The following is a 22,504-nucleotide window of genomic DNA, read 5'->3' on the forward strand; positions in this document are numbered from 1 at the left end:
CCTGGGTGTTCTGTTCCCTTTTGATGAATGGTTGTCATTTGGGATGTCCGCTGAGAGCAATGGGCTGCAGCTCACTAAGAGAAAAGAGCGCTCGCCGTATTCAAACATGGGAATCCACAACAGGGGAAAGGATAAAATGATAAGACCGAGGAACGGGAGCCTTGGTGATGGATAATTATGGAGTTGCCAGAATGCAGCTCTTTCATTGGTGTCAGGGGGACAAACCTTAATCCCTTCTTCCCATGGCATTAATCTGTTGCTTTTGTCTGGCCAGTTTAGCCAGCTCTCCACTGTTGGCATCTCTATGTAACATGAATCATTGGATACCAGATGGAATCTGCATTTCTTTAGAACTGTATTAGTTTTCCACTGATATTGTTTTGCAACTGTAGTGTCCCAGGAGGCAGTCAAGTGGATTTATAGCTTTCATCGTTGTTGCAACAACACACATACACACCTGTACACACACACAAATATGACTTATTCCACCATTTCTGACTCTCACCATGCAAAAAAACAGAGAGATGGGGAGCAAAGGATATACAGTATAGAGAGATTTTAACAAATGCAGTCACTCAGCCAGCACGAAGAGCAGTTCCTCCCTCTGAGCTGAGACTCCACCCTCAGGATCTAGGGCCCTCCCTCCCCGTACAGAATGGTTATATTACCCTGCAAATGCAGTGCTTCAAGTTCACAACACTACAGACAGCGGCAGCAGCCTGCCTGCGCTCAGGGTTTACTACACCATAGACAGGTGTGACTTCAACTGAATGAGGAGTGAATGAGAATTACACAAACCAGCCTGTATAGCTTATCCTGAGCTCTGTGAGGTGTCAGCTGCCTCTCAGCCGTCTGTCCACTCCACTTTCAATCCATTCAGAAGTTTAAAATCTTTGTTGGCAACTTGAGAGAGCACTGTTCTGATAGACCTCTTGTATCTGTGATGATACATTAGGGTCTGCATTGAAATAGCAGCTATGGAAAGAAGCATGAATTTTGACGAGATTCTTTCTCATATCGGTGGCTTTGGCAAGTTCCAGAAGATCTTGTATGTGTGGATTTGCCTCCCCCAGGTCCTGCTGGCGTTCCACATGCTGATATCGGTCTTCACGGGGGCCGTCCCCCCTCATCTCTGTCGCTCCAACAACACCACCTGGGCCTTGCCCGCCAGCTCAGACGCATTCAACTTCAGCCTGGTTATGGGCCCAGACGGTGACCCTGACCTGTCCTGCTCTGCCCCTGGGGGGGTCCCTAGCACCCCGCTAGCCCAGTTGAATCACAGCACCGCCCTGGCCCTTAGCGATGACCACGTCACCGGGGTTTGTCAAGGGGGATGGGAATTCAGCAAAGAGACCTTCCACAGCACCGTGGCAACCGAGGTGAGTAAGTGGTGGTGCAGTCTCTCTGTCAGTCTATCTGTCAGCCTCTGTCTCTGTCTGGTTCAAACATGATCATTACCCTCTGTCCCACATTCTCAGATGAATTCACATGAAGCCTCTGCCGTTTGTTATGTCGAACTCAGCAGCACTGAAACTTCAGGACAGGGGTGTGTCACCGTGTGTTGTATTCTTTCTGGAACTACTTTCTGGAAATCACTGAGTCTTTCTGGAACCTGTTATGATTTATAAACACTGGGATCAGACCTTCACTGTGAGGCCCACTGTTGGAGGGAGGCTGTCTGTATGATCTATAATAACTCATATTTTCTGTCACATTCCACCCTGATTGATGTCAGTGCCCTGAAGGATGTTTCGATGGAATCTTTTGAATGGCAAGGTGCTCACAGGCTTCTATTGGAATCTGTTGAGAAGCAAGGTGCTCACAGGCTTCTATTGGAATCTGTTGAGAAGCAAGGTGCTCACAGGCTTCTATTGGAATCTGTTGAATGGCAAGGTGCTCACAGGCTACTATTGGAATCTGTTGAGAAGCAAGGTGCTCACAGGCTTCTATTGGAATCTGTTGAGAAGCAAGGTGCTCACAGGCTTCTATTGCTCAGGGGCAAAGGAGTAGGACACCACAGTCAAAATACAGTTACCGTGTTGTGCGAGTGTGAACCTTCACAGTGTAATAGGCTATGTATAGTCAATCAAGGACAAAAGCCTGGTAACAGGGATATAGTATCATTTGAAATCTGAAATGTTATACCTAGTACATGGTTTATAAAGAATGTAGGTGAAAATACAGATGGGCTTGTTAATATGATGTAGCATTTCATCTCATTTGAACCCTCTGTCCTTGACAGTGGGATCTGGTGTGTGATAATGCCAATCTGAACAACATTGGTTCCTCAATCTACATGTTTGGTCTTCTGGTCGGCGCCGTGCTGTTTGGTTCCTTAGCTGATAAGTAAGTATAAAACAACCATGCGTCTTCCACCAGTGATACTTATGTATTTTTAATCAAATTTATAATTAGCTTGGCTAAGATAAATTGAAGAGCCTGAGGATCCATGGAACATCTATTGTAGGTAGGTCACAAACTTAATAAAAGGTCATGCTAAACAAATATAAAGAGAGAGGTCAGTCACAGTTTAGGTGAAGTAAAACTAAAATTGAGCTCAATGAACACTTTGCAGCTTGTATTGCTATGTGCATTTGCTAGTATATTTGATTTGTGTATCTAGGATTATTCATAGAAAGTACACAGACAAAATGTCTGTACAGACTATTTCAGTACTAGCTGTCTCATTCATTGATATTTATAGGCGGCAGTGGTTTCATTTGAAATGCACTCTTGTTGGCCAAAGTCAAAGGTCAAAAGCATTTGAAGCATTTAACACTGGGTATTTTAAAGAGTGCATCTAATTTGCAGCACCCCCCACTCCCTAACAGTCTAATTCATTCTCAACACACATAGTGTGTTGTGAATTCTGTAATGAATGTATTGTGATGTTCTTAAAATTGTATAACTACCTTAACTTTGCCGGACCCCAGGAAGAGTAGCTGCTACCTCTTTCTTGTTTCAGGTTTGGACGCAGGAACATCATCCTGGTTGGTTTGACTATCCAGTCAACCTTTGGGGTTGGTGCTGCTTTTGCCCCAAATTTCTACATTTATGTCTTTCTGCGCTTTGTGGTTGGAACAACTATTTCAGCTGTCATCATGAACGCATTTGTTTTAGGTTAGTCTCTCTCTCGCTCGCTCCTTCTCACTCTCTCTCTCAAACACACCACACACATACACACACACATGAAACATTAATAACATTTTGACTTGTGATCTAAGAAAAAAATTCAGATGATAAGGTGTTAGTTTTCTACCCTCTATACTGTTCTGTTGTTGCCCCCAGGCACAGAGTGGACAGGATCAAAGCACCGGATGCTAGCTGGGATCATCACAGACTACTTCTTTGGGTTCGGCTACATCACCCTGGCAGGCCTGGCCTACCTCATCAGAGACTGGCGTAAGCTCCAACTGGCCATCTCAGCACCAGGCTTCCTCTTCATCTTCTACATCTGGTGAGTCACTGGCCAGCTGCAGCACGCCTGTAGCCTTAAATACAAACGGAATATCACTCACTTTCAATATCTTCCATGAAGGGAAAAGATCATTCAGTTTGGATTCCAGGCTAGCAAGACAACTCACTGAAGGAGAAATTCAAGAGAATGTAGAGGAACTCTTTTTTTTCATCAATAATCAAAACCAGATGGGTCATTGAATGCCATTTGGGAATACCTAAAGTATATCTAAGTTGCAAAATTGTGTGCATAGTACCAAATTATTTTATTTTCTTTTTCTAATATTTTAGCACTAGTATTGGCCTATATCCTGCCTCATGACTAAATGTATCTTCATGTTTATATCTCTTGTTCCCATGGTGCCAAACTTATGCGGAGAGTCATATGTAGTTGTTTATGTCTGTGGGTCAACACCTCTCCTCTACATTCTTAGGGTCCTACCCAAGTCGGCTCGGTGGCTAATGGCCAACCAGAGGAACGAGGAGGCCATGGATCTGATCAGGAAAGCTGCTCTGATGAACGGCAAACCCCTGCAGGAGGACATAGAGATACGTCAGGTGTGGTTACGCATGCGCACACACACACACACACACACACACACACACACACACACACACACACACACACACACACACACACACACACACACACATATAACTGGACTCAGGAGGACATTGAGGATCAGGTGTGTTTTTTGTTGTTGTGAAGCTAGTACAGTATCATTAAGGCTAATTGCTATAGAGAGAAATAGCCGGCTGGTGGACGAGATTAAGCTATCATTGATCATTATGAAATTCCAACAGCCTTGATTAAAGCACTTGCCAAACAACGTTTCTATGTACAGGCAATGTTGAGCGCAATACCGCCAAAACCTGAGCATATTAAAGTGCTTTGCATGCTATCCTCTATGCTGTGTAGGCATGCGGGACATGCAAATTATATGAGTTGCATTGGTGTGCTTTTTGCATTGATGAGGTCATTCCTTTTCTGAGAAGCATCAGGTGAAATGCTCAGGGCTCATCTGCTCTTGTTATTTTTCAGGGGTACAACGATATGGTGAAGATGGAGGAGAGGAAAAAGGACACAGTCATTGACCTGGTCCGTACGCCAAAAATGAGGAGGAATTCATGTATCATGTTTTACCTGTGGTGAGTGTCATACCGCTCCTTTCCCAGTATTCCGCGTGATGTTCGCAGTAGAACTTTGTCAGGACACATCCTGTTGTGGGGCAAACAATAATTAATCAAATCTACTGTATCAACTACTGTTTCATTGAGATTTCTGTTTCTGCCAAAAATTCATAACATTCATGTATCATTCACACTAATGATTCATTATTAACTATTTTCATTATGGGTTGATTCCCTTGATGTGGTACGCCAATGTAGTTCTCAGAACTGTTCACTGCACAGGCTTCTTAAGGCCTCCTCAGGTCACTATGCTTGCTGTGTAAGCCATTTGAATTGCAGTGTATCACTCACTGAGGCAACACTGAAAGATTATTATTTGAATGGGAATACTTTACGTAGCTTCCCAGGCACTGGGAAGTGAGTGTTGATGTAGAAAACATTGTCAATAGATATCACTACTGTAAAATGTTGCACTATATTCCGTGTCAAATACAGTTTACAAGAGGTATATACTGTAATATTAGTCTGTTAGAAAGTACCTTGATTTTGGTTCAATTATCCAGTCTGTGGCTAGAGAGACATTTCTGCTTCCCAGACATCTTTCCACTTTGCATGATAGGCTTATGTCAAACCAGCAGAAGAAAGGAGTCCTTGTTTCACTGCAGTGACAGCGATGTTATTAATCTTTCCCTTTCCTCACCAGTGTTTCCTCCACCATTCCATCTCTGTGTCTGTCCAGGTTTGTCAACGTGCTGGTCTACTATGGCCTGTCCCTGAACATCTCTGACTTTGGGATGAACATCTACCTGACCCAGCTGATCTTTGGCCTGGTGGAGATGCCCGCCAGGACCATCACCCTCTTTACCCTGAACCGCTCCAGGAGGATATCCCAGCTAGCCTTCCTCGCTGTGGGAGGCCTGGCCTGCCTGCTAACCATCTTCATTCCTGATGGTATGGACCATTCCACAGAAAACTCTGCTGGGTGTCAATACGGCTTTAAGACGTTTAAACACATCCTGAGCTACATGACGAGTTACAGTATCCTCCTGGCCCTGAAAAGACTTCAGTTGACTTGAATTAAGTTGTTTACCAGTGTAATTAAACCATGGCAGTCCTTGAATGATGTCATAGTTGTGTAGTTTTATAGCCTTGTTTATAAGTACTTAGCTAGTAGTCAATGGAAAGTCTTTGTGGCTTGGAACTTGGCTTATGTTCGAAACTGAAAAACTTCTGCAAGCCACATTTAAATGTTATATAACTAGCTCATTTTGTAATAACCAGAGTTTGTTACTGACTTAACCTCCTGGGTGTAGAGTTGTTATTAACTCCCACCGGGGCCCTCATGGAAGTCATGTCAGCCGTACACTTGAAGACACTACCTTAGGTGGTTACAGTCTCCAGTAGGATCTACACTACCGTAGATGGTTACTGTCTCCAGTAGGATCTACACTACCGTAGATGGTTACGGTCTCCAGTAGGATCTACACTACCTTGGAGGTTACGATCTCCAGTAGGATCTACACTACCGTAGATGGTTACGGTCTCCAGTAGGATCTACACTACCTTAGGTGGTTACGGTCTCCAGTAGGATCTACACTACCTTAGGTGGTTATGGTCTCCAGTAGGATCTACACTACCTTAGGTGGTTACGGTCTCCATTAGGATCTACACTACCTTAGGTGGTTACGTTCTCCAGTAGGATCTACACTACCTTAGGTGGTTACGGTCTCCAGTAGGAATGCTGGAGAGTGATTCACAGTGATGTAACCTAGAGCTTCAGATGCTATACACAAATAGCCTAGCTATTTACCCGTTTAATCTCTCCCCCATCACTTCTCCCCCCTCCCCGTTTAATCTCTAACCCCATCATTTTTCTCCCCCCATTCACCCCATCACTTATCCCCCCCATACCCCCCACCCCGTTTAATCTCTAACCGCATCACTTCTCTCTCCCCCCATACCCCCTGTTTAATCTCTAACCCCATCACTTCTCTCCCTCCATGCCCCCCCCCCCCCCCTCCCCCCCCCCCCCCCCCCCCCCCCCAACACACATATACACAGATCTCTCCATTATTAGAACTGTCCTGGCTATGGTGGGGAAGTTTGGGATCACCGCCTCATTATCCATCGTCTACGTCTACTCAGCAGAGGTCTTCCCTACTGTCATAAGGTGAGCGTCTGACTCAAATGTCACCCTATTCCCTATATAGTGCACTAGTTTTAACAAGAGCCCTATGGGCCCTGGTCAAAATTATTCCTTTACATAGGTAATGGGGTGCCATTTGGGACACACTTTTGGAGTGTTCTGCTGACTAATGTGGACTGCTGATGTCTGGGCAGGTTTCCATCAGGATCATTCAGGAATAGAGCATTAGATCACAACATGAGTCTAACCATCCTTGGAGTTAATCCTCTAACTGACTCTGTCAATATCTCTGTGACCTTAATTTTGTTGTTGAGGGCTGAGAAGGTATGTCATAAGAACGATAACACGCCATTGTTTCATACAGTGAGCGTGTAGAAGGGGCTCCTGGGTAGTCTAGAAGACTCCAAGAGGCAAGTCGCGTTCAGATTCTCCTCCTCACAGGCCATGTTCAGAGGGCCATGGTTTTACTCTGTGCGTCTGGGTCAAAAGATCACTGCGTAGCGGCAGTTGCCAGGGCTCATCGGGAGGTATCTGTATTAGTCCTTTGTTAGCATGGTTGGCTAGACTTGCAGCTAGTTAGCCAAGTTAGCTAAAGCCTTGCAGCGATAGCTAACCAAATCTCGAGAGCTAGAGACTGACGGGTAGAAAATGTATTTGGTCGGTACTCAACACTATCGACAGGAGCTGAAATACTATGTTCTGCAGTGTTAACTTCATGGTTCGCATGAAAACAGTTCAGTAGAAAAAACAGAAATCACGTCGCGCTGAGGAGAGCTTTAGTGAACACAGTCACTTCCACAAGGAAGAGAGGCAAGAATGACAAACTTGGCAGGCAAGTGGCTCATTTTATGAAGGAGGCTCACCTCATTCACCATTTGACCTGTCTCTCGAACAGACACTGTGTGATTGGTTTCTTCGAGCTTGTGGACATGGCCAGGTGTATCCATAGTGAGACATCAAAACAAGTATTTGAAATAGAACTGTTTCCACTTCAGTCAGCAAAAATTATTGATATGTTAAGCTAAGTTTCGTAATACTTCTTCATTGCATTTTACATCGATAAGTAAATGGTGCGTGTGTTCTTTTTCATGTGGACACATCTTTTACCAACAAATGCCAATAACGTCTTTCCTCATTGCAATAGTCGACACTGACTCAATGGGTGTATAAAGGTCTGTTAATTCCTAACTTTGAACTTCTGATAAGGGCTGAAACAACTGTTGCATGAAGTCACAAGAGTATTCTGAATGGCTGCTCAGTTAAATTACCTGTCCTGATTTGTCATAGACTCGTGCTAAAAAAAAATAATGAGCAAGCCTTCCTTCATTACCTGGTCTCTGTAAATTGGTATAATATCACCAATATTATCTGTCGAAGATGCTTGAACCTTCTTTTTTTATATTTTCAGTGGTATTGTTAACAAGCACGCCCTCATAAAGAAAATATGCATTAAAAACAGGTTCAGCCCCTGGTTCGACCGTGATCTGGCAGAGTTACTCCACCTCAAGAATACCATTTGGCAAAAGGCTCGGCACACAAATATTTAGACTGACTGGCTGTCGTTCAAGAAAATGAGAAATAAGTGCACTCAGGCTATCCGGAAGGCCAAAGTTAGTTACTTTAATGAGCAGTTCTCTGTGGGTCTAACCTCAAGAACCTCTAACCTCAGCATCCTGGAGTCACCTCTTCACTGCATACGTTGAGACTGGTGTTTTGCGGGTGCTATTTAATGAAGCTGCCAGTTGAAGACTTGTGAGGCATCTGTTTCTCAAACTACACACTCTAATGTACTTGTCCTCTTGCTCAGTTGTGCACTGGGTCCTCCCACTCCTCTTCTATTCTGGTTAGAGCCAGTTTGCTCTGTTCTGTGAAGGGAGTAGTACACAGTGTTGTACGAGATCTTCAGTTTCTTGGCAATTTCTCGCATGGAATAGCCTTCCTTTCTCAGAACAAGAACAGACTGGCGAATTTCAGAAATGTTTTATTTGTTTCTGGCCATTTTGAGCCTGTAATCGAACCAACAAATGCTGATGCTCCAGATACTCAACTTGTCTAAAGAAGGCCAGTTTTATTGCTTCTTTAATCAGAACAACAGTTTTTAGCTAGCTGTGCTAACATAATTGCAAAAGGGTTTTCTAATGATCAATTAGCCTTTTAAAATGATAAACTTGAATTAGCTAACACAACGTGCCATTGGAACACAGGAGTGATGGTTGCTGATAATGGGCCTCTGTACGCCTACAGTATGTAGATATTCCATAACAAATCTGCCATTTCCAGCTACAATAGTAATTTACAACATTAATTAACTATGTCTACACTGTATTTCTGATCAATTTTATGTTATTTTAATGGACAATTTTTTTTATTTTCTTTCAAAAACAAGGACATTTCTATCCAAACTTTTGAAGAGTAGTGTATATCTCACTTTCAGGAAGTGTCCTGCCCGGTGTCTAACCATTCAAACTATTCATAACATTTAAATCAGATTCTGATGTTTCCCATGATTTGCCTAGTGTACATTTCTCTGACCCAAACAACCACAATAAGAAGAGAGGCAGCAGACTAGCTGAGCAGCTGTTGTTAATTGTTTGGAGATGTGGCAGAACGGGTCTTACTGCACATTCTTAATTACAGTGCTGCGACAATGTGGAGTTATTTTGTCTGAACACGTCTCCTCTGTGCTCCACAGGCAGAGTGGAATTGGTATGAGCTCCATGTGTGCCAGGGCAGGGGGAGTCCTGGCTCCCATCATCTACTTGCTGAGGGGTGTCAGTAAGAATGCTCCCATGGTGCTGTTTGGCCTGTGTACTCTGCTAGGTGCAGCCCTCACCCTGCTGCTGCCTGAGACAGCCCACCAGCCCCTGGCTGACACCATTGAGGATGTGGAGGGATCCAGCATCAGGTCTGAATCCCATCTCTATCCATTGAAGTGGAAAACAGTGAGAAGATTCTATTACATAGTATTTCAGTTGAAACCAGGAGTGAACATCTTAGCTTGGGTTAACAGCCATTTCAACCTTTCTGATTGTACTTTAACTGTTATTACAGTGCTGAACTGGGGTTACCTGTAGGTTCATGTAATGTTATTAGTAATCCAAGGATATCCGCTTGTCTCGTCTAGTGAGGAATCAGAGGAAGGGAACATGAAGCCAGCCTTCTATGAGGAATGTCCAACAAGGAACCCAGACATCCTAATCTGAAGAACCAGGAGTGGGACAAGGCACCAGTCCACTGATACTTTGAGACCTGTGGTCCTGTCATCTGGAGAACTTCTAATACCATTCCTCCAAGGAACTCAACTGTGCGTTGTAAGATATCTGCTAAGAGTGTTTGACCAAATTTGTAGCTTGTAAAGTTATTTCCTATTTTGTACATAAGACATTGATGTCACTGAACTGACATTTTATACCGTTTTATTTTATATTTAAACATTTTTCTATTGTTTTGAAAATATGTACTATATGTTGATGTTTTATAGTGACTATCAGTTCACATTTAGATTGATGATGAAGTACATTAGTAACAGTTTATTTATGCATCAAATATCCATTTATCAGATTCTGAAAATACTGTCAAGGACACACCATTGTTTGGTGCCAATAGCCTTGTGCTCTTTTTATCCACATTTCTTTGATGGTGCATCCCTCTTCCTGGACTGGAACTCACTCCCATCCTGTCCCTGTCTGTTATCTAGTAAGTCTTCCTGAATGTCTGTCTTGTCTGACTAGGCACCCCTACAGTACTGTTCATACCTAACAGGTTCACCTTAAGATGTTAGCTCAGTTTCAGCCAACGAATGCCGTCATCGTGCATTGTGATTTTGTATAAAGTGACCACACTGTGAATGAGCATAGATGACAACTTATGCAAACTATCACACGTATGCAAGATGAATAGCTAAATATGTTTTTCTATTTGAAGATAGAATTTTGTTTACTTGACGGATTCTATATTAGACATTCCTAACTCTACATTTAGAAGTGAATGTGTTTGAAGTTGATGTTGGTCTGTGATCATGATGAGTTTTTTAAAAGTGTGCACTCTCTAGAACAGCAGGCTTATAGGACAACTGCTCCACATAATGCTTGTTAGAAAATCATGCTGAAATTCTAGCCATCTGCTGGTGCCCATGTAACGGAGCCCATGTAACGGAGCCCATGTAACGGAGCCCATGTAACGGAGCCCATGTAACGGTTAAGAACATACCGTTCACTCCACAGCAAACTTCAAATGTCAAGGATGGGAGCTATAGAATAAGATCATTTCCAGTGGAATGTTGTCAAGGAGGATTGTGACGTGTGTTGCGAAGCAGAGGATCACTGGTTCAAGCCCAGTATGGGGCAGTCAGACACTGGAGGAAGCTAAGCTGTTAGAAGCACACTGACCCCCGGTACAGCCAGTGTCGGCTCCAAGATTACCCAGTTAAAGGTCTCTATAGGGTCAGCAGATGACAAGACAGAGATGCCCTTATTCAAGACAAGGATGCCCTTATACAAGACAAAGATGGATGGACTGAATCATAAAGAGTTATGACAGTGTTACTCCAAGTTAGGAAACCCTCTCTTCAAACATGAAGTTTACATTCCACATTTACATTACATTATTAACATTTCAGCTGAAGGCTTTCATTCTGAGTGCTTACAGTCAGTATATAAAGTACATTATAAACTGGGTGGTCCGAGCCCTGAATGCTGATTGTCTGACAGCTGTGGTATATTAGACCTTATACCACGGGTATGACAAAACATTTTTACTGCTCTAATTACGTTGGTAAACAGTTTATACTAGCAATAAGGTACCTTGTGGGTTTGTGGTATATGGCCAATATATCACGGCCAAGGGCTGTATCCAGGCATTCCTCGTTGCATCGTGCGTATGAACAGCCCTTAGCCGTGGAATATTGGCCATATACCACACCCCCTCGTGCCTTATTGCTTAATTGAACCGCAGCAGTAACACCAGAGAGACTGATCCGAGTTTGAGATCTTTCACATCAGAGAGAAATAGAAGAATAGAGAAGAATAGAAGACTGTTGTGATGACATGCTCTCTCTGTGGTACTTTGGGTGGATCTTATTATTTTTATGGCAGTGGATGATTTGACAGGCATCAATTGTTCCCCTGTCATTGTAAGGCTTAGGAGAGCAAAGCCGCACATTCTTGTTTTGGATGAAACACAGGGTTTGCCTTACAGTCATGTAACCAAACGACTGTAATAGGCCTATATGTTTAGTAACAGTAGTCAACAGGAGTCCGATCTGTTGTGTTAGTGATCACTGCCACTCTCTGGATGAAAGTGGTACTTGCTTCTTGTCTGACATCAGCTGCTGTATATACGGTAAGTACTGTAAAGGGGCACAAGCATGATGACCACAGAGATTGTGTTACAACATATGCATTTCCTGATTCTGTAGCATCAGTACTTTTATACAAATGTATTACAAATTTACAAAATCAAAGTAAAATTGGGAAGTTATCCATGATGTGATATTAACACATTTCATTTGTACAATATTGTTCTGCTTAAACAATGTTTGCTATGCTGTGTGTCATTTCAAAAAGGCCTATAGTAAATTTTGAGGGGCAGCACAGGGGCTCATAAGATGCCAGTGTTAATAGACTTGTTTTTGGGGATCAACTGCAGGTTGATGCTGTCTGACTGACTGAGTATCTGGCACATATGGCTGTCAATGAGTCGCTGCCCAGGGGACATTAGCAACAACTGGTATTTCAATTAGACTACAACAGAGGATCCCAAGAACAGCTGCAAGTACCCACTGACCATCCCCCCACCACACTACAGCCAGAGAGAGCTGTTGTACTGTATTTTGTCTGTGAAAGCTTTGACTTAATATTTAACAGTTGAAGTGGCATTGTCTATGATGTGGAATGTACATTAGGCTTACTGTCATTGTACAGCCCAGATGTGAAAAGATGCATTGTAAAAAAATGACAGAGACGCTAGTGTGAAACAAGTGTACAGCTGTAGGCACACATCTCCTTAGAATATCATGCCTGCACTGACATTTGTTCTGGTACTATGCCGAGAATGTATCAACAGTGTCCTGGGCTCATTTGTCATTTTTTTAAAGGTACATTTACAGTGTGGAATTACAGTGAAGTGAAATTATTAGGAGTATGCACAGACCTTTTTTCATTCCACTTGGACTATGCAATTACGTGCCAGAGCTCTGTTTCTAGAGTATAGACCATAGTGCCTATTTCATTGACATTGGCATCAAATTGAAAAACAGATGTTTTATAAGTGTGACTCTGTTTCCATATCTGATCTCACTGGTATTTGAATAATCCAGATCTAATTTCCTGAATTCTATGAAGGTATAATGAGAGATAACTAGGGAGCAGTTTGAGTAATACGAACTGGTAGTTGTTGGCAGCAGAGGGCGCCCCAACGCAATGATTATTAGCCTGCACTGTCAACGCGAGAAATCATTGATTGAATTCCAAAATCTTTGACTCAATCGCACTGATGATGATGATGATGATGATGATCATCACAAAACTTTGTCCCACAATACAATGTACACATTTTCCGTGTTCTGAGCAGTTCTTTTTCTGTTAGTCTATCGTCTCAACTATAGAAGTATCTAACATTTGCTATTCGTGCAGGCATGTATGTTAATTGGGCACACACTTTTCTAAAGAACTGATGCAGTTGTCAATTAAAACATCACATTTTTCCATCCCTATCATGTGAAGAAGGCCTACTTCATCCCTCCATCTATTGATGAACATTCATTAAGGGCAACCATGTCTTGACTTAGTCTAGACCCAAAATGAATCTCATGTCATGGAAATACCTCTTTCGCAATAGTCTCGCAACCTCAATAATCTTCTAAATGCCTAGCCTACTGACTTTATTACTACCGAACCTGTTTACGATCCCCTGTTCCTCACTACTAGTAGCATCCTCCCATTCTATTGGCTGGTGATGTTGTCAATCACTCCACTGGTCCCGTTAGTTTCATTGTGGCCCTGCAAAGACAACGCCATCATACCCCATACTCAGCAGCTATAGCGAGCGGGGCAGCTCGAATATCACACAGGATTTATGTAGGCTATAAGGTTATTATTGTCACAAAAACATCAAGCGTCTCATCTTCAACTGCAATGGAATACATTCGTCCGGTTAATTAGACGCCTTCGAATCGGTAAGGAACCATTTGTCCTTCTTATCCTGTTTCTGTGTAATCGCACCTATACCAATGCGAAATGAATTACTTTGATTTTATCTTTATTGGATGGGAATAATGGATCGAATTAGTGTGTTCTTATGGATAACGCATTTGCTCTCATGTCTGTAGGCTAGCTGAAATGTTACAAAGCTTATTGTTCATAATATCTTTTTAGACTGCCTTTGCCATGAGAACAGACAAATTGCATTGGCCAATTACAAGTATCCTGGCCTCGATCCTCGAACGCCGTTATGTCATGTGTAGGCCTATTCATTAGAAATAAAAATCTATGTGCTGTGTCTGCAAAAACATTCAACCTTCTTGAGTGCCTTATCGCATTCAGAGGCTTGGTGAATTTGTTTACCGTGATATAGTAGTGATAACCCTCTCCGTCAACATGCTATCTCATTCATTCTTAAAATATGGCATCATGATGAAGGATTCAATGTAGCAAATGTTCGTACACTTAGAAAAAAGGGTGCTATCTAGAACGTAAAAGGGTGCTTCGTCTGTCCCCATGGGAGAACATATCCACAGAAGGTTTTACATGGAACCCAAAATAACCCTTTTGGAACACATTTTTCTAAGAGTATTATGTAGGGTAGGCTATATAGATTTTTGTTGATTGGTTTCTATTGATTTCTATTTTATATGGTGGAGGTTTATATTCAACCAGTCAAGAAGCTTGCAATAACTTGGTTGTGAAGACCATGATCATATGCTCCCAATGTATGTTGCCAACTTGTATTCCTTCCTTTACTATGTGTTCATCACGGCATTTGTTGATGACCCACTTTATCCATTGCATTAAGTCAGAAATATGAAATCAAATAAATGGTATTTGTCACATGCACCGAATACAACAGGTGTAGTAGACCTTACAGTGAAATGCTTATTTCAGAGCCCTTAACCCACAATGCAGTTTTAAGAATAATACCTTAAAAAAATAAATAAAGTAATAAATAATTAAAGAGCAGCAGTAAAATAACAATAGCGAGGCTATATACAGGGAGTACCAGTACAGAGTCAATGTGCGGGGGCACCGGTTAGTAGAGGTAATTGAGGTAATATATACATCTAGGTAGAGTTATTAAAGTGACTTATGTATAGATAATAACAGAGAGTAGCAGCAGCATAAAAGAGGGGGAAATGCAAGTAGTCTGGGTAGCCATTTGACTAGATGTTCAGGAGTCTTATGGCTTGGGGGTAGAAGCTGTTTAGAAGCCTCTTGGACCTAGACTTGGCGCTCCGGTACCGCTTGCTGTGCGGTAGCAGAGAGAACAGTCTATGACTAGGGTGGCTGGAGTCTTTGACAATTTTTAGGGCCTTCCTCTGACACCGCCTGGTATAGAGGTCCTGGATGGCAGGAAGCTTGGCCCCAGTGATGTACAGGGCCGTACGCACTACCCTCTGTAGTGCCTTGTGGTCGGAGGCCGAGCAGTTGCCATACCAGGCAGTGATGCAACCAGTCCGGATGCTCTCGATGGTGCAGCTATAGAACCTTTTGAGGAACAGTCATTCAGAATAACACTGCTATTTGTGTTTATTTCAAATAATCTTAATTACATCAAGTGAGTTGGATAACCTACTAAAATAGATACTCCTGAGAATATGCAGTATTTGAGAATAAACCAACCCATTGTTGTGAAATTGGTTACCACGTTCCTTTGATAATTAGAGTAAATTGCGCTGGTTGACCTTTACATCCTTCAATACAATACTAGTTATCCTTCCCAAAATCTACTCATGCTGAATGCTCTTATTCCTCTGTGCAGGTCAGAAAAATACTAACTGGTTGTTATTACATTGTCTATACATTATCATTGTTGCATTATGCTTACTGTCCCAAATAGGAGTACAGAGAGCATGTCTAAGGATTTGTGTTAGGAAACACATGTTTACCGAGTTCCAAACTACCTCTGGAAGCAACATCAGCACAAGAGCTGTTCGTCGAGAGCTTCATGAAATGGGTTTCCAACCGCACACAAGCCTAAGATCAACATGTGCAATGCCAAGTGGAGTGGTGTAAAGCTTGCCTATTTTTATTTTTATTTTAGTTGGCAAGTCAGTTAAGAACAAATACTTATTTACAATGACAGCCTACAATGGGTTAACTGCCTCGTTCAGGGGCAGAACGACAGATTTGTACCTTGTCAGCTCGGGGATTCGATCTTGCAACCTTTCGGTTCCTAGTCCAACGCTCTAACCACTAGGCTACCCTGCCGCCCCTTTATTGGACTCTGGAGCAGTGGAAACGCATTCTCTGGAGTGAAAAGAATCACGCTCCATCATCTCGCAGTCCGACGGACGAATCTGGGTTGGGCAGATGCCAGGAGAACGATACCTGCCCCAATGCATAGTGCCAACTGTAAAGTTTGGTGGCGGAGGAATAATGGTCTGGGGCTGTTTTTCATGGTTTGGGCTAGGACCCTTAGTTCAAGTGAAGCATACAATGACATTCTAGACAATTCTGTGCTTCCAACTTTGGGGAAAGTTTGGGGAAGGCCCTTTCCTGTTTCAGCATGACAATTCCCCCATGTAAAAAGCGAGATCCTTACAGAAATGGTTTGTTGAGATCGGTGTGGAAGAACTTGACTGGCCTGCACAGAGCCCTGACCTCAACCCCATCGAACAACTTTGGTATGAATCTTCCCCGCAGCAATGTTCCAACATCTAGTGGAAAGCATTCCCAGAAGAGTGGAGGCTGTTATAGCAGGAAAGGGTGGAGCAACTCCATATTAATGCCCATGATTTTGGAATGAGATGTTCGACAAGCAGCTGTCCACATACTTTTGGCCATGTAGTGTATATTTGGTACATTTCCTTTATACCCTGTAGGAAAGTTTGGTCAAAAACAGGTCAGAAATGTTTTCTATTTTTCTTTTTGTGTATTTTATTGCACAATGCAAGTTTTCTTGATGTAGGTTACTGGTTTGAATAGAGAGTTTTCCTGTACATAGCTGATGCCGGTACTATCTTGTCTCTCCATCATCTTGGTTTCTTCTTCAAGTTGCTTACTGCTTCACCAACATCCTGCACTTGGGCTTCATGTCATATTTGCTTGCTCTTTATTATTGATGTGAATAACTCTCACAAATAGAAAAGGTGTAATTTGTGATTGTTTTCTTCTCCTATAGCTAAGAATATTAAGACATCGGCCTAGGCTTGTACTGTTATTCCTATTTTCTTTCACAGAAAAGTTGCTTGTATCACAATTGCAAAATATGGGCAGTAATGTTGATTTCATGTATCAGGTATGGATGCATAGTATGATTGTTTGGTGTGAGAAGATGTTTGCAAAAAGCTCCTGCAGTTTTTGTAGGCTCCACAAAGGTAACCTTGAAAACCACAGAAAGCCCAGGTCATCCTGAAGTTTAATCTTCCATAGAAGCCATACAAATACACCAACTCAACATGGTTCACAACGTTACAGGTTACGGCCCATGTACGGTCTTGTTCTAATTGTTTAGTCCTTGAGGAAGTGCATGAATAGTTGCAAGCTTCAAGTTTTAATGGCACGTGCACAAGTACAATGAAATGCCTTCCTTGCAAGCTCTAAACCCAGCAGTGCAGTAATCAACATCAATGTAGCACTAACAATAACATAAGGTAGAACAAAAAGACACAAGAAATTAAAATAAGAAATAAGAAGAACAGGAGTAGTAAGTAAGTTATATACAGGGTCAGTTCCAACACCATATTTACAATGTGCAAGGATACTGGAGTGATAGAGGTAGATATGTATAGGGGTAAGGTGACTAGGCATCAGGATATATGATAAACTGAGGGTGATTCTCAATATGCATACTACCGTGCTCCACACTGTCATGCTCCGAGTGCGTTCTCCTGAGTACGTTCTTGTGAGGACAAGAGTGTGGAGAATTCATAAAACAATACATTTGAGAAGCACTGGCACACCTACTGTATTACCTCACGCTTCACCTCCCATTCACTGAACCTTCTTCCAGGATAATGGCAACAATAGACAAAACAAGATATGCACAAAGCAAACATTTCACTTCATAATTATCAGCGAGATATGTGAATTGTAGTAATCTAGCTAACCAGCTAGTTAAACAGGCAAAAGTGACTTAAAACCAATGTACATTTCCCATGGGTAGCTGCTAATTCTTTGTGGCTATCTAGCTAGCCCTATTGACTTACAGCACCCATTCACTGTACCATTTTCCAGTCACTATTTTTTATTTACAAGGCAAGTCAGTTAAGAACAAATTCTTATTTTCAATGACAGCCTAGGAACAGTGGGTTAACTGCCTTGTTCAGGGGCAGAACAACAGATTTTTACCTCGTCAGCTCTGGGATTTGTTCTTGCAACCTTTCAGTTACTAGTCCAACACTCTAACCACTAGGCTACCTGCCGCCCTACCTACTGTTACTAGTAGCTAGCCAGTTAGCCCTTTTGACTTATTACGGGCTTGCTATCTACAGTACGTAGGCATCATGCCAAAATTAACACAACATGTATTTATTAATGTGTCAAGATAAAATAGCCAACAAGTGAGATGTAAATAGGCAACATTTCATTCCGAAGTCTGAGTTTTTTTTCTCTCGCTTCAGCTCAAATAATGTCCGCCATTGATTTCAAGAAATGTTGCGTAATTTAGGTCATTTAACCTGATATTGAAGAGCCATGGAAAGTATTTTTTCTGTGTAATTCAACACAATTCACCACAGCCCAGTCAGAAAGACAGTACTGTGCTCTTCCTCCCAATCAGTCCCATTCCTCTGCTGAAGAGAGAGCTGCCAAACACCCATGTTGCTGCTCAATGTTGATCCTGTGACAGCATGGCATGCTGCTACTCTCTGCTGTCACACTACAGAGAGACAAAACTGCTCTGAAATGCAGTATATCATACTATACAGTAGGAACTTTGGACTGGCTTTTGTCCATCAGGTGCTTTCATTTGAACTGGTGTGCTTTGGTTCATATCTCTCCCCAAACATCACCACATTTGTGGGCTTAATCAATCCAGGACTTTGTATAGGCATTTTGAGGGTTGGTTGGATGTAGACTTGTTGGATGGGTATAGTACACTCCAGCTACTTTGTGCTCCAGTTTGACAATCTGGTTAAGTGGGGCCACTGTAGTTACGCTCTTCTGTGTGACATCCCCTGTCCCCTCACCCTCTTCTCTGACATCAGAAGCCATTTTGAACTGGCCATGACCAGGAGTGTGTTGTGGTTAGTGCTGATGTAATCACATAGCTCCTGTTCTGAGCCCACTATCAAGTCAGATGTGGGGCTCACGCGTGAGTCGTCGTCCTCCTAGCCTCAGAGCTCAGCAGCCGCTCTGTGCTCAGCATCAGCCCAATGCTCCATAGTCACACACAACAACGATGCCCTTTGTCACAAATATATTGTGGGGAAATGAAACGTATCTCTGTGTGTATTTGACTGTTTTTGTTCAGTTTGTGTGGTTAACACTGACAGACTCAAATTAACTGCTTTTTACAGATGAGTAAATGTTTACCCATGGATGAATGCAAAGTATGACAGCGCCACGAGGGATGTAAACTCAGCAAAAAAAGAATTGTCCTCTCACTGTCAACTGAGTTTATTTTCATCAAACTTAACATGTGTAAATACTTGTATGAACATAACAAGATTCAACAACTGAGACATAAACTGAACAAGTTCCACAGACATGTGATTAACAGAAATTGAATAATGTGTCCCTGAACAAAGGGGGGGTCAAAATCAAAAGTTACAGTCAGTATCTGGTGAGGCCACCAGCTGCATTAAGTACTGGAGTGCATCTCCTCCTCATGGACTGCACCAGATGTACCAGTTCTTGCTATGAGATGTTACCCCACTCTTCCACCAAGGCACCTGCAAGTTCTGATCCAACAGATCCCAGATGTGCTCAATGGGATTGAGATCCAGGCTCTTCGCTGGCCATGGCAGAACACTGACATTCCTGTCTTGCAGGAAATCACGCACAGAACGAGCAGTATGGCTGGTGGCATTGTCATGCTGGAGGGTCATGTAAGGATGAGCCTGCAGGAAGGGTACCACATGAGGGAGGAGGATGTCTTCCCTGTAACACACAGCATTGAGATTGCCTGCAAGGACAACAAGCTCAGTCCGATGATGCTGTGACACACCGCCCCAGACCATGGCGGACCCTCCATCTCCAAATCGATCCCACTCCAGAGTACAGGCCTCGGTGCAACGCTCATTCCTTCAACGACAAGCATCCGACCATCACCCCGGGTGAGACAAAACTGCCACTCGTCAGTGAAGATCACTTTTTTCCAGTCCTGTCTGGTCCAGCAACGGTGGGTTTATGCCTATAGGCAATGTTGTTGCCGGTGATGTCTGGTGAGGACCTGCCTTACAACAGGCCTACAAGCCCTCAATCCAGCCTCTCTCAGCCTATTGCGGACAGTCTGAGCACTGATGGAGGGATTGTGCGTTCCTGGTGTAACTCGGGCAGTTGTTGTTGCCATCCTGTACCTGTCCCACAGGTGTGATGTTCAGATGTACCCTTCCTGTGCAGGTGTTGTTACATGTGGTCTGCCACTGCGAGGACAATCAGCTGTCCATCCTGTCTCCCTGTAGCGCTGTCTTAGGCGTCTCACAGTACGGACATTGCAATTTATTGCCCTGTCCACATCTGCAGTCCTCATGCCTCCTTGCAGCATGCCTAAGGCACGTTCACGCAGATGAGCAGGGACCCTGGGCATCATTCTTTTGGTGTTTTTCAGAGTCAGTAGAAAGGCCTTTTTAGTGTCCTAAGGTTTCATAACTGTGACCTTAATTGCCTACCATCTGTAAGCTGTTAGTGTCTTAACGACAATTCCACAGGTGCATGTTCATTATTTTTTATGGTTCATTGAACAAGCATGGGAAACAGTGTTTAAACCCTTTACAATGAAGATCTGTGAAGTTATTTGGATTTTTACAAATTATCTTTGAAAGACACGTCCTGAAAATGGGACATTTCTTTTTTTGCTGAGTTTATGTTGACATGTGAAGCTAAGCAATCATATTTTCCCTCCAGGTGAATCCCCCAAGCATCTTTGTGTTTGTGCTGTAGCATTTTCACTTTAGTGCTATGCAAGTGAAAGGCCTGTGTGTTCACTTCTATAAATCTCGTAGACTCCACCCCAAAATCACTGCCGCTTGGCCATTGTTGCAGCAATATCATGGGATTAAATGATGTGTGAAACTAATATGCTTGCATGAAAGCCTGTCAAAACAAGGTTGGCTCAGGACTATAGAGATGGCCATCTTGGGAATATCCCTTCAAAGGAATTCAATTAGCTGCAACTGTTTGTCTATCAAGTCCCCAGATCCAGAGGCAGATTGTATCACACACTCTCCTTATCAACACACACATCACTTCTACCTGTGTGTGCGTGGTTGAGAGCATCAGCACAGAAGCAGGGCTTCTCCTAATATGGTCCTCAACGGTTTCTATTTGAATATTTCTCCACATTTAATCTCGGAACTCCAATGTACCGTTGGTCTTCAATAAAGGCCAGTATTCAGGAGCTTTGCAGTGCAATGGCACTCTTCTGTGCAAACAGACAAGACTATATTTAAAACTACATTGCTAAATAAGTACATGGATTCTACCAACCACCGACCCACATATTCTTACCAATGCACACGTACTGAGGCAGCAATGGTAGAGTTCTCTTACAGATGTCCGCCATATGCTGCTGTCTGCAGAACAAGCTAAATCTCCGTACTATGATCTAGGTCACGTGTCAAACTCATTCCACGGAGGGCAGTGTCTGCATGTTTTCGCTCCTCCCTTGTACCTGATTGATGAATGAAGGTCACTAATTAGGAAAGAGCTCCCCTCGACTGGTTGTATAGGTCTTAATTGAAAGGAAAAAACAAAAACCTGCAGACACTAGGTGTCACAGGTGTAAAGAGGAGTACGCAGTCGCAGATTTAGAACTACTGGATTTATTTAAGCACAATAGAACAAAGCGGTACGAAACCCAAACGCTGTTTTGCTCAAAATATATCTACATAAACATAAAGGCACAGGGCGAACCCAAAGTGCGAAATATAAAGTACTCATGAAATAGTAGGAGAAAACAAGTAACATGTACAATGACCGACAAAAAACAAATGGCAGAGAGAGTATATATACAGTGATAGAGTGGGGATTGGAACCAGGTGAGTGTAATGATGACGAGACAAGTCCGGGGTTGATGAGTGAAGGGCATTTGCCAGCAGTAGGTTCGGCAGCAGCTAGAAAGTCGGCGATGCCGAACGTGGATTTTCAAGGATACTGTACAATATTGTTGCGCTTCATTCTTTGTTGAATGGCAGGTCGTTTTCTCTCTCGGTCACTCCCTCCCTCCCTCCCTCCATCGATCCCCAAAGATTGTGCATATGAAATAATATCAGTATAGCGTGGTGAGATTGGGTGATTGCGTAAATTGTGATATGTATGACTCGAGGAGGACTCAATGTTTTTTCATATTTTTAAAGGTAGACTCAGCGATATGGCATAGATGCAGGAAGTAAACAGTACAGTGGTTCAATTAGCGTAAGAACTAAGAGTGTTGAAGCGCGAGGCTCAACATCCG

At 42.8% G+C, this 22,504-nt stretch overlaps 1 protein-coding gene across 5 annotated transcripts in view; it reads left to right on the forward strand.

Annotated features, from left to right (window-relative positions):
* Positions 1-708: 708 nt before the first annotated feature.
* Positions 709-22,504, forward strand: part of LOC110529523 (tyrosine-protein kinase Fyn) — an 86,697-nt gene continuing 64,901 nt past the window's right edge. For 2 of the 5 annotated variants that reach the window (XM_036984916.1, XM_036984918.1), the window contains exon 1: positions 13,715-13,907. The gene's annotated coding sequence lies outside the window, so the exon portion shown is untranslated. Of the gene's footprint in view, positions 1,380-2,242; positions 2,347-2,965; positions 3,121-3,288; positions 3,458-3,890; positions 4,015-4,498; positions 4,606-5,326; positions 5,539-6,648; positions 6,758-9,425; positions 9,639-9,857; positions 13,908-22,504 lie in introns of those variants that run through there. The other 3 variants (XR_005052822.1, XR_005052821.1, XM_021611768.2) reach the window with 3 other exon arrangements.

This window comes from Oncorhynchus mykiss, chromosome 8 (assembly GCF_013265735.2).
Source record: "Oncorhynchus mykiss isolate Arlee chromosome 8, USDA_OmykA_1.1, whole genome shotgun sequence".
Classification (NCBI taxonomy): Eukaryota; Metazoa; Chordata; class Actinopteri; order Salmoniformes; family Salmonidae; genus Oncorhynchus; species Oncorhynchus mykiss.